Source organism: Echinops telfairi, unplaced genomic scaffold (genome assembly GCF_000313985.2).
Source record: "Echinops telfairi isolate 266 unplaced genomic scaffold, ASM31398v2 ScPeMD7_1;HRSCAF=3_0, whole genome shotgun sequence".
Lineage (NCBI taxonomy): Eukaryota > Metazoa > Chordata > Mammalia > Afrosoricida > Tenrecidae > Echinops > Echinops telfairi.
In genome coordinates, this window is record NW_022103896.1 from 44,464,951 (window position 1) to 44,474,618 (window position 9,668).

General features: G+C 44.9%; 1 pseudogene; it reads right to left on the reverse strand.

Annotated features, from left to right (window-relative positions):
• Positions 1–7,023: 7,023 nt before the first annotated feature.
• Positions 7,024–8,186, reverse strand: LOC101654029 (annotated as a pseudogene).
• Positions 8,187–9,668: the final 1,482 nt, after the last annotated feature.

The window sequence follows — 9,668 nt, forward strand, 5'->3', positions numbered from 1 at the left end:
CATTCCTCCTGAATTTGTCATTTATTCTTGAATTTGTCATTCATTTGTAAATGATATGAATCTCCACTTCAAAATGGCCAATACTTGTCTATGTCTTCTTACTACTGGCTGTGATTTTCCTAAGGTCATACTTTGTACATTCCACATTCTGATTAGCAATGGATGTTTGCTGCTGTTTCTTCTTATTTTGAGTCCTGTCCTGGCAGTAAATGAAGTTCCCGAGTCTCTGTTCCATCCACCTCATGAAGGATGACCATTCTTTGAGAAGGGAGCCCTTGTGGCATAGTGGGTTACCAGTGGGCTGCTAACAACAAGGTCAGCAGTTTGAAATTATCAGCTACACTGTGGGAGAAAGATGAGGCTTTCTAGAATCATAAAGATTTACAATACCGAAAACCCACAGGGCAGTTCAACTCTGCCACATAGGGTTGCTGTGAGTCAGAGCGGCTCCAAGGCAGTGAGTTTAGTGTTTGTTTTGTTTGGGGTACTTGGAGGAGGCGTTGCTTTCCCAGTAGTGTTTTAAATACCTTCCAACCAGAGGGGCTCATCTTCTGGCAGCATATCAGTGTTCAGCTGCTATTCATAAAGTTGTCAGTGATTAATCCCTAAGAAGTGGACTGCCTATTCCTGCTTCCTAGGCTGTTCTCAGCCTGGAAGCTCATTTGAAGCCTGTTCGCCATGACTGACATTGCTTATCATTGATATGCTGGAGGCATAGTTCCAGCATTGCAGCAACTCACAAGCTACCACATTTGTCAAGCATGAATCCTTTTCTAAAATGTTATTGTTTCAAAAATGCATACAAGTGGAATCATAAAGTACTGTATTGAGATGGGAGACTGTGCTGGGCAATGAATCATTTAATGTGACTCTTCTAGCCAAAGTCTCTGTCACTCCCACCACTTGACCTTTCCCTGCATGGGTCTGGGTAAGAAGATGGGGAAAGGCATTGATAGACTTCATCTGCGAGTAATTGTTAATGGGATACATTGGAATGGCCATCCTGCTGTGTGTAAAAGGAGCCCTCTGGGAAGGGCTGGGGATGATCACTATCAGCCAGGGCCAGGAGGGCAGTGCATCCTGTGGCCCTGAGATCCAGGCTCAGTGAGCATCCTTGATCCAGAAGACAGCGGTGACATCAAAGGAGCAGCAGCAGAAGCAGGAGTCAGAGAATGAGACAGTGATGGACTGACTTCCTAGTCCCCAGAGAAAGTCAAGCTGAGGGCCTTGAGGCAGCACTTAATTCAGGGAGATGGGTTTGCTCACCCACGGAGCTTGAACTGAATACCTTTGAGTTGAAGCTTATTGGAGTGGCATGCCCTTTGGGAGTAGTATTTATTAGCAACCCTGAAGGAACTCTGTGAAGTGTCCCGATTGAACAACTGTATCCCGAGCATTTCTCACCTGCACTGCAACCTGTAAACTTCCTTAATAAACCCTTTATCATGAGTATTGTCTGTGAGTTCTGTGTGGCCATTGCGATGAATTACTGAGCTCAGTGGTTAAAGACTTCGAGTGTAGTGGGCGCCCTAAGAGTCTGAGAAGGTTTTGAGCAGAAAAGTGACATGATCTGATTTTTTAAAAATTCACTTTTATTCTGTGATTGGGAACAAGTCTTCTCTACCTGAAGGAACTTGGAAATGGTCTCAAATTGTCTAAGTCACCATTCATTCTTCTGTATTTAAAAAAAATGTTAGGAAGCTGATATTAACATAAATTCTACCTACCTTTCAGGATTGATATAAAGATCAAGTGAGACAATAATCACTGTTCTAGGGGGAAAAGATCACACTTTCAAGCATACTGCGAATGAACCCAAAGGGTCCCTGTTTGGTGTGCACAGAAATCTAACCTCTGGACAGCAGTCTTTGAGAAAGAGAAATTAGCGTTGTTGCCAAGCGCTGAGCAAGAAGCCATGGTCCCTCAGATCTGACTCCCTGAATGTCTGGAGTTTTTCAGAATGATAAGGAAATGGACAGGTACGTTAGATGTATTCATAAGAAGGTATATATATTCTTACATATTCTAAAGCCTCATACCTGCTTCAGTTTAAAGGGCTGCGGTAGTTACATAATCTGGTGTCAACTTGCAGAAGGGTGGCGTCTAGCCTGTCAATCAGGTCGCAGCTTGATGACCTCATTCGGAGGTGCAATGAAGATAAATAGCTCACTGGAGGCCAGATACACACAGACACTCTACTTCATATTCCTGAGGACATACACAAAGAACTACACTAGAGTCCTGGAGCTGGGGGAGCCACGTGGAGACCCATCCCAATGTTGTGATGCTTACACTGACACTGGATCCACAAGACTTTCCACCCACTGGCCTGTGATCTTCCTGCATTCAGCATCATTGCATGTGTTTCATGAGTTTTAAGAGGAATTTATAAATTGTTATCAGACATATGGGCTAATATCAGACTTAAGGACTTAATCTGGACTGGGCTGGGATGTTTTCTCCATGTTCAATTGCTCTTGTATATAAAGCTCTTTCTTATACACATATGACTGTGCCTATGAATTTGTTTCTCTAGTCCACCCAGACTAACACAGGGGCCATGCTATTTTTAATGCATTGTGCAGGGGTACAGGATGTGTTCGGGCTTTTGTATTCCAGGACACACGAAAGTTTTGCTGGGAGGATTAGTAAGTTGGTTACTTGAAAGTCTCTTCATGTGTGTGGGACCCAAAATAATTGAGTCTGGTTTGGTTATTTTCTGAGAGCAAGAGGGAGGTGATTTATGGCAATGCATTAGCACAAGAACAGGGTAATATTAGCTACTAGATCTGGCAGTTTTAACATTTTATAGACACTCCTTAATTAAGTCTTCAATCAGACAAAGACAAAATAAAGACAAATCATCCAGATAAGGGAGACTATCAGGAAGTACAGGCCACATTGGTGTCCAAAGGATCCCTGGCCACGAGGCTAATCATAGACTGTAGAAAACAAAGAACATTTTCATAAGGTGATGATTGATGGCAGACCACTAATCATGTTGACTGCAGAAGTGGGAGGGACGTAGGTGCTGGGTGAAAGGAGCATGGCTGAGATGCTCACTTGCAGGTTAGAAAAGTTCACAAGATTAATTGGTTCTGGGGCCCTCTGACTTGTTGGCTACTCAGTGGTTGAGGTCTGTCTACTGACGATGTGGCCTGGTACCCCAACAGGCAAGGTCCCGGAGGGACAAGTCTGCCCCTCCCCAGGCTGGTTTGGGGAGTTATAACGTACTTTCAAACACACTCTGCCTTCGGGGAAAGGAGCTGTCACACTGTTGGTGGACTGTCATAAAGAACTTCAAATGGAAGCCAAGTTTCTGTCAGTACTGAAAATGAAGCTCCCACTGTAAAATGCAGTCTTCACAAACTATATGCTGTACAATTTAAGCTCTACTGCAGTATGTATGAGAGTGGTTGTGAACTGCAAAGGGTAGTGTACATGTCAGATGGCTTAGAATCACCTGTTTAAAGGCAGATACCATTTTAAAATTTGAATTTTTCCTACTTCTTCTCAGAATATCAAATTACTCTTGTTTGGGGAGTGTGTTAGACAGGGTTCTCTAGAGAGATAAAACCAAATTGCTGATAATTTAATATACTTATTTATAAAGATAATTAGATATATAATACAAGAAATGAACTGTTAAATTATAAAGAAATAGATATATAATACAAGAAATGGACAGTTACATTATGAAGTACAAATGGCTCAGTGCAACTCACTCCGTGAGAGAGAGTTGTGAGACACTAGCAGTCCTTCAAGTCTAGTCTGCTGCCAGGTTTTTCTCTATATATAGAGAGAGCTAGGCTATCTCAGCACAGCAGCCAATCACAAGGCAAGTCACCAACTGTCAGCTAGGTCACCAACCCCAGTCCCCAGCTCCAGAGATGTCTTAAAGGGACCTCAACTTACAGTGACACAGTTCACAGGCTAGGCATCCCACAGGTAGCGTAGCCTGTAAATTGAGGCACAGAACAAGCGAGGCTGCTGCACACTGTTCCGATGATCAAAGAGCGAGAGACAAGAAAGGCGAGGCTCACCATGCCATTTATCTCACCGCCCTTCAGTTAATCCCACTTGTGTTTATCGGCCAGGCTGGCACAATAAACTATCTCAGGGAGTTTCTTTCATTCTGCTGAATTCAAAGGGGTGAAGAGTTTGTCAGGCCTCCCTGGAAAAAATTGCTTACCTGAGCAGAGAGATAACACGGAGCTTTCAAATCTTCTGATGGTGGAAAGTCTGACTGTCCATCTTCAAACTGCAGAATAGCATCAAAGTGATAAAAAACAATTACACTATTTGGTACAAAAAGCCCATTTTAATGGCAGAAAATAAATTTCCAATCCTATTCATGCATATAAAATCTCAGTCATGAATAGGAACTAATCTCTATAGAAAAATCTAATCTAAACACGAAAAATATGAATAACCCAATTAAAAATGGTCAGAGGGCATGAACAGTTTATCAAACAAAATACTCAGGGAGCCAACAAACGCATAGAGAAGTGTTCACGACCTCTAGCCACTTGAGATGAAATAACACCTCTCCCCAGAACTAATAGAAAAGTTCAAAAAAGCAGAAAAAGCAAATGCTGGAAGGGGTCCAGAGTGTTGGAATCCTCAAGCACTCTGAAGGAGCTGTAAAATCATACAGCCCCTGTGGAAAGTGTTATGACACGTCCTCAAGCCATTTGGAAGAGACATACTATATGACCCAGCAACTGCACTACTTGGAATCTGAAGTACAGAAATAAATATGTAAGATAAATGTATACATATACAGTACACGTTTGATGAATGCATAAGCACTACCGAAGTAAAGAACATAGCACAAACAGATTTGTGCACACTCGTGTTCATCACAGCACTACTCACAATAGCACAAAGACATAAACAACTCAATGCCCATTGGTAGAAGAATGAATAAATGAACTCTGGCGCGCACGCCTGGAGTATCTCACACAGGTAAAGCACAACGATGAAACTGCACCACCTTATGATGCAGAAATACAATCAAGGGGAGCCAATACCAAAGAGTGCACAAAGAAAGAAAATGTTTGGAAAATGATGGTGGCAGCAATTGTACAATTATGCTTGATCTAACTGAACTATGGATTGATATAATATCTGTCAGAACTCCAAGTAAAATGGAGAAAAAAAGAGGAAGGCCCCAAAGAGATGGATGGACACGGTGGCTGCAACAATGGGCCCAAGCGTAAGAATCCTTGTGAGGACGGCGCAGGACTGGCAGTGTTTCAGTCTTCTGTGCATAGGGTCACTATGTTGACTGGGTTGACCAGAGAAACAAATTCATAGACATTCATATGTGTTTAAGAGATGACTTTATATCAAAGAGCAATTGTACATTAACAAAACATCCCAGCCCGGTCCGGATCAAGTCCATAAGTCCGATATTACCCCATTTGTCAATACTAGTCCATAAATTCTTCTTCAGACTCACGCAGCCATGCAATGATGTCAAATGCAGGAAGATCACAGGCTAGTGGGTGCAAACTCTTATGGATCCAGGGGTGGTGGAAGCATCTCAGTGCTGGCAGAGGTCTTTATGTGGATCCTCCAGCTCCAGGGCTTTGGCTCTTTCTATGCAGCTCCATGTGGCTTGTCAACAGGAATATCTTGCAGGGAGTGGAAGCAGAGAAAGAGTGTATCTGGTCTCCAGTGAGCTATTGTATCTCCTTCGTGCCTCCAAATGAGGTCATCAAGCTGTGACCTGATTGACAGGCTAGTCTCCACCCCTTCACAACTTGACAGGAGAATATGTAGCTGCCATAGTCAGTATAGGTTGGAACAGACTTGATGGCACCTAACAACAATTCAGTCCATAACAGATAGCTTTAAGGGAGAGTAAGGGAGAATCGATCACAATGATTGACATATAATCCTCCCCACCCAGGGTGATGAACACAGAAACATGGGAGAAGGGAGACGGTGGATGGTATAAAATATGAAAATAAGAATTTATAATTTATCAAGGGTTCATGAGGATAAGAGGGTGAGGGAGGGGAAAAATGAGGAGATGATACCAAGGGTGCAAGTAGAAAGAAAATATTTTGAAAAGGTTAATGGCAACATATGTACAAATGTGCTTGACACAATGGATGTGTGCATTGTTATAAGAGCTGTAAGAACCCTCAATAAAATGATCTAAATAATAAAGATATAGAACATCTCCTTCACCATATATATATATATATATATATATATATATATATATATATATATATATATATATACACATGCATACATACATACACACACATATATTTTTCCTTTAAAAAAAAATTTCTCTCAGCAAGTAGCCAGAGGAAGTCAGTATTGCAGTCACATACTTCAGAGGTGTAGCCATCACTCTTACCTGCCTGGTTGGGTTTTTTTGCTGTTCACTGCAGCACTTTATTTCTCCTTACACAACACCCGTGTTGCTGGGGCCTATTGTTCGCACATAATAGTAGAACCAAAATGTGTTGTGTCATCTCAGAGGTGAGAATTGCATACAAAAAAAACACCTTACATAAATTAAAAGAATGAGTAAATTTACAGGTTTGAATGCAAACCGTCTTCCAACTCAAGGCAAGTAACAGTCTGGGCCGGGGCTCCAGCGGCCAGCATCAGCTAAAGAAAGGACACTTGGTCCCAAGGCTCAGAGTCTTCCGCCCTGCAGGCCGCACACAGCAAGGACTGGCTGCTTCCGGTCCCCTGCTGGCCTCCGGGCGATCCTGGAGCCCACAGCTCTTCCCGTGAGCACCCTGCACACACTGGCTAGGCCTCCTCCACCCCGGTTGCCGGTGCTAGGGTTGAAATCAAAGGATGTACAGGGCATTGAACACAGACCAGGGGGACAGTTAACATGAATACAAGGTCGAGATCAGCAACAAGTCCGACGATCGGCGCTGCAGCCAGAGAGGGCTTCAAGGACAATTCTTTCAAAGGCTTCTTCCAATTTCACCAGGCCAGCACAAGGGGCCGACCTGCACTGTCGTCGAGCTCATGCAACAGGTGGCAGCACCTGCGGGCAGTCTGTCTAGAAGCACTTGTGGTGGACGATGGAGGGGCCCCACTCGTCGTACTCCTGCTTGCTGATCCACATTTGCTGGAAGGTGGACAGCGAAGCCAGGATGGAGCCGCTGATCCACACGGAGTACTTGCGTTCAGGGGGTGCAATGATCTTGATCTTCCTGCTGCTGGGCGCCAGCGCTGTGATCGCCTTCTGCATGCGGTCTGCGATGCCAGGGTACACTATGGTCCCGCCGGACAGCACCGTGTTGGCGTACAGGTCCTCCCGGATGTCCACGTCACGCTTCACGATGGCGTTGAAGGTGGTCTGGTGGAAGCCACAGGACTCCATGCCAGGAAGGAGGGCTGGAAGAGCGCTTTGGGGCAGTGGAAGCGCTCGCTGCCGATGGGGATGACCTGGCCCTCGGGGAGCTAGTAGCTCTTCTCCAGGGACGAGGAGGAGGCGGCGGTGGCCATCTCCTGCTCGAAGTCCAGGGCGACGTAGCAGAGCTTCTCCTTGATGTAGCGCACATCTCCCGCTCAGCCGTGTGGTGACGCTGCAGCCCGCTCCGTCAGGATCTTCATGATGCAGTCGGTCAGCTCGCGGCCCGCCAGGTCCAGACGCAGGGTGGCGTGGGGCAGGGCGTAGCCCTAGTAGATGGGCACCGTGTGCGTGACACCGTCACCGGAGTCCATGACGATGCCCGTGGTGCGACCGGAGGCACAGGGACAGCACGGTCTGGATGACCACGTACACGGCCGGGGTGTTGAAGGTCTCAAACATGATCTGGGCCATCTTCTCTCGGTTGGCCTTGGGGTTCAGGGGCGCCTCGGTCAGCAGCACGGGGTGCTCCTCGGGGGCGACGCGCAGCTCATTGTAGAAGGTGTGGTGCCAGATCTTCTCCATGTCGTCCCAGTTGGTGACGATGCCGTGCTCGATGTACTTCAGTGTCAGGATGCCTCGCTTGCTCTGGGCCTCGTCGCCCACGTAGCTGTCCTTCTGGTCCATCCCCACCATGACGCCCTGGTGCCTGGGGCGCCCGACGATGGACGGGAAGATGGCGAGGGGGGCGTCGTCGCCCGCAAAGCTGGCCTTGCACATACCGGAGCCATTGTCGATGACCAGCGCAGCGATTTCCTCTTCCATGGCTACCGGAGAGACGGGCGGTGACGGAGCAGAGGAGAAGAAGCTGATAGAAGTGGCGACGGGGACCATCTGCCTTGTTTAAAGCTCTAATTTTATCAGTGCTGAAATAGGCTAGTTCAGCCTGGGAGACCAGCCTTGCTTTTGTACTCAAAGGCAACCAGAAGGCCCTAAAGCTTGTTTGTATAAGTTGTACAATGAGTTGTATTGTTTTAAGTTCAAAAGAAGAGAAAGGGGTTTTTCAAAGATGAACATAATATTTAAGGAGAAGAGAAGTCGCCTGTTTCTAATGTCAAACACAATGACTGTTTTCTAATTGGCCTACCTCTAAAGCAGGGATGTCAAACTGGGGGCCTGTGGGCCTCATGCAGCCCATGATGCTCTGAAATAAAATGTTATGAGGGAATTGTATGTACTGTATTTGCCTTGATCTCCCCTAAGCACTATTTTCTTCATAACAATTTTTTCTATTTTCATTTTATTTCAGAGCATCGTGGGCCACAAAAAATTACCTCAGGGGCCACATGCAGCCCACGGGCCACCAGTTTGACACCCCTGCTCTAAAGGAATGGAATCCTACTCCTACAGTGAAAAAGAGGGTTAAGAATAAAACACATAGCAGATGATGCTTGGATAAAAGCCAAGATTATTTCAAATGTGGGTGCCAATCAAGAAGCAATCTGCCCTGAGAGAAACAGGGACTGGATTGATGGATAAAAAGTCCTTCTCTCTCTCTCAAAAAAAGTCCTCTCTATTTAAAAAAGAGATATTAATCTATTCTGGGTCAGGATAACAACTAGATGCAGAACTATTTATATGGTCTTTTTTTTTCCTTTCCCTTTTTGTATTATTTTTCTTTTGAGTATCTGTCTATTTAAGACAGGCAGGATAAACAAGCCCAAGCAGACAGTGATGGGCCAATGGTTCATGGGGGAGGGTATGGAAGAGAAGGGGGAGCGGGGAGGGGGAGCAAAGACCCAACAATGAGGATGGGGAGGAAGGTGTGGCGTATCTGGTCATGTTTGATCAATCGAAACATATCTGAGAGGAATTACTGAGAGGTGAATGATGGGAAATTCATGATGGTGGGGCAGGAGGAAAGCAGAAAAGAAAGAGGAAGGAAGAAGAAAGTAAATATTATATATATATATGCATATAAAAATAGATATGTATAAATGTAAATATATAAAGACAGGTGTATTTGACCATGTGTATATGTATATCTTGATATGTAAATACAATAAGGAAGCAGATATACTTTGGGCCTTTACTCAAATCTTATCACAATACAAGAGTGGTTGTTCTAATAAATTGGCACTGTTTGATATTCACCCCCCAACCACTGTTTGATACTCACCCCCAACCATGAAAACAAAATGGGTGCATAAACAAATGTGGTGAAGAAAGCGGATGGTGCCAGGCTATTAAAACATATAGCATCTGGAGTCTTAAAGGCTGGAAGTTAAATAAGCAGCCATCAGGGAAGCAACAAAGCCCCCATGGAATT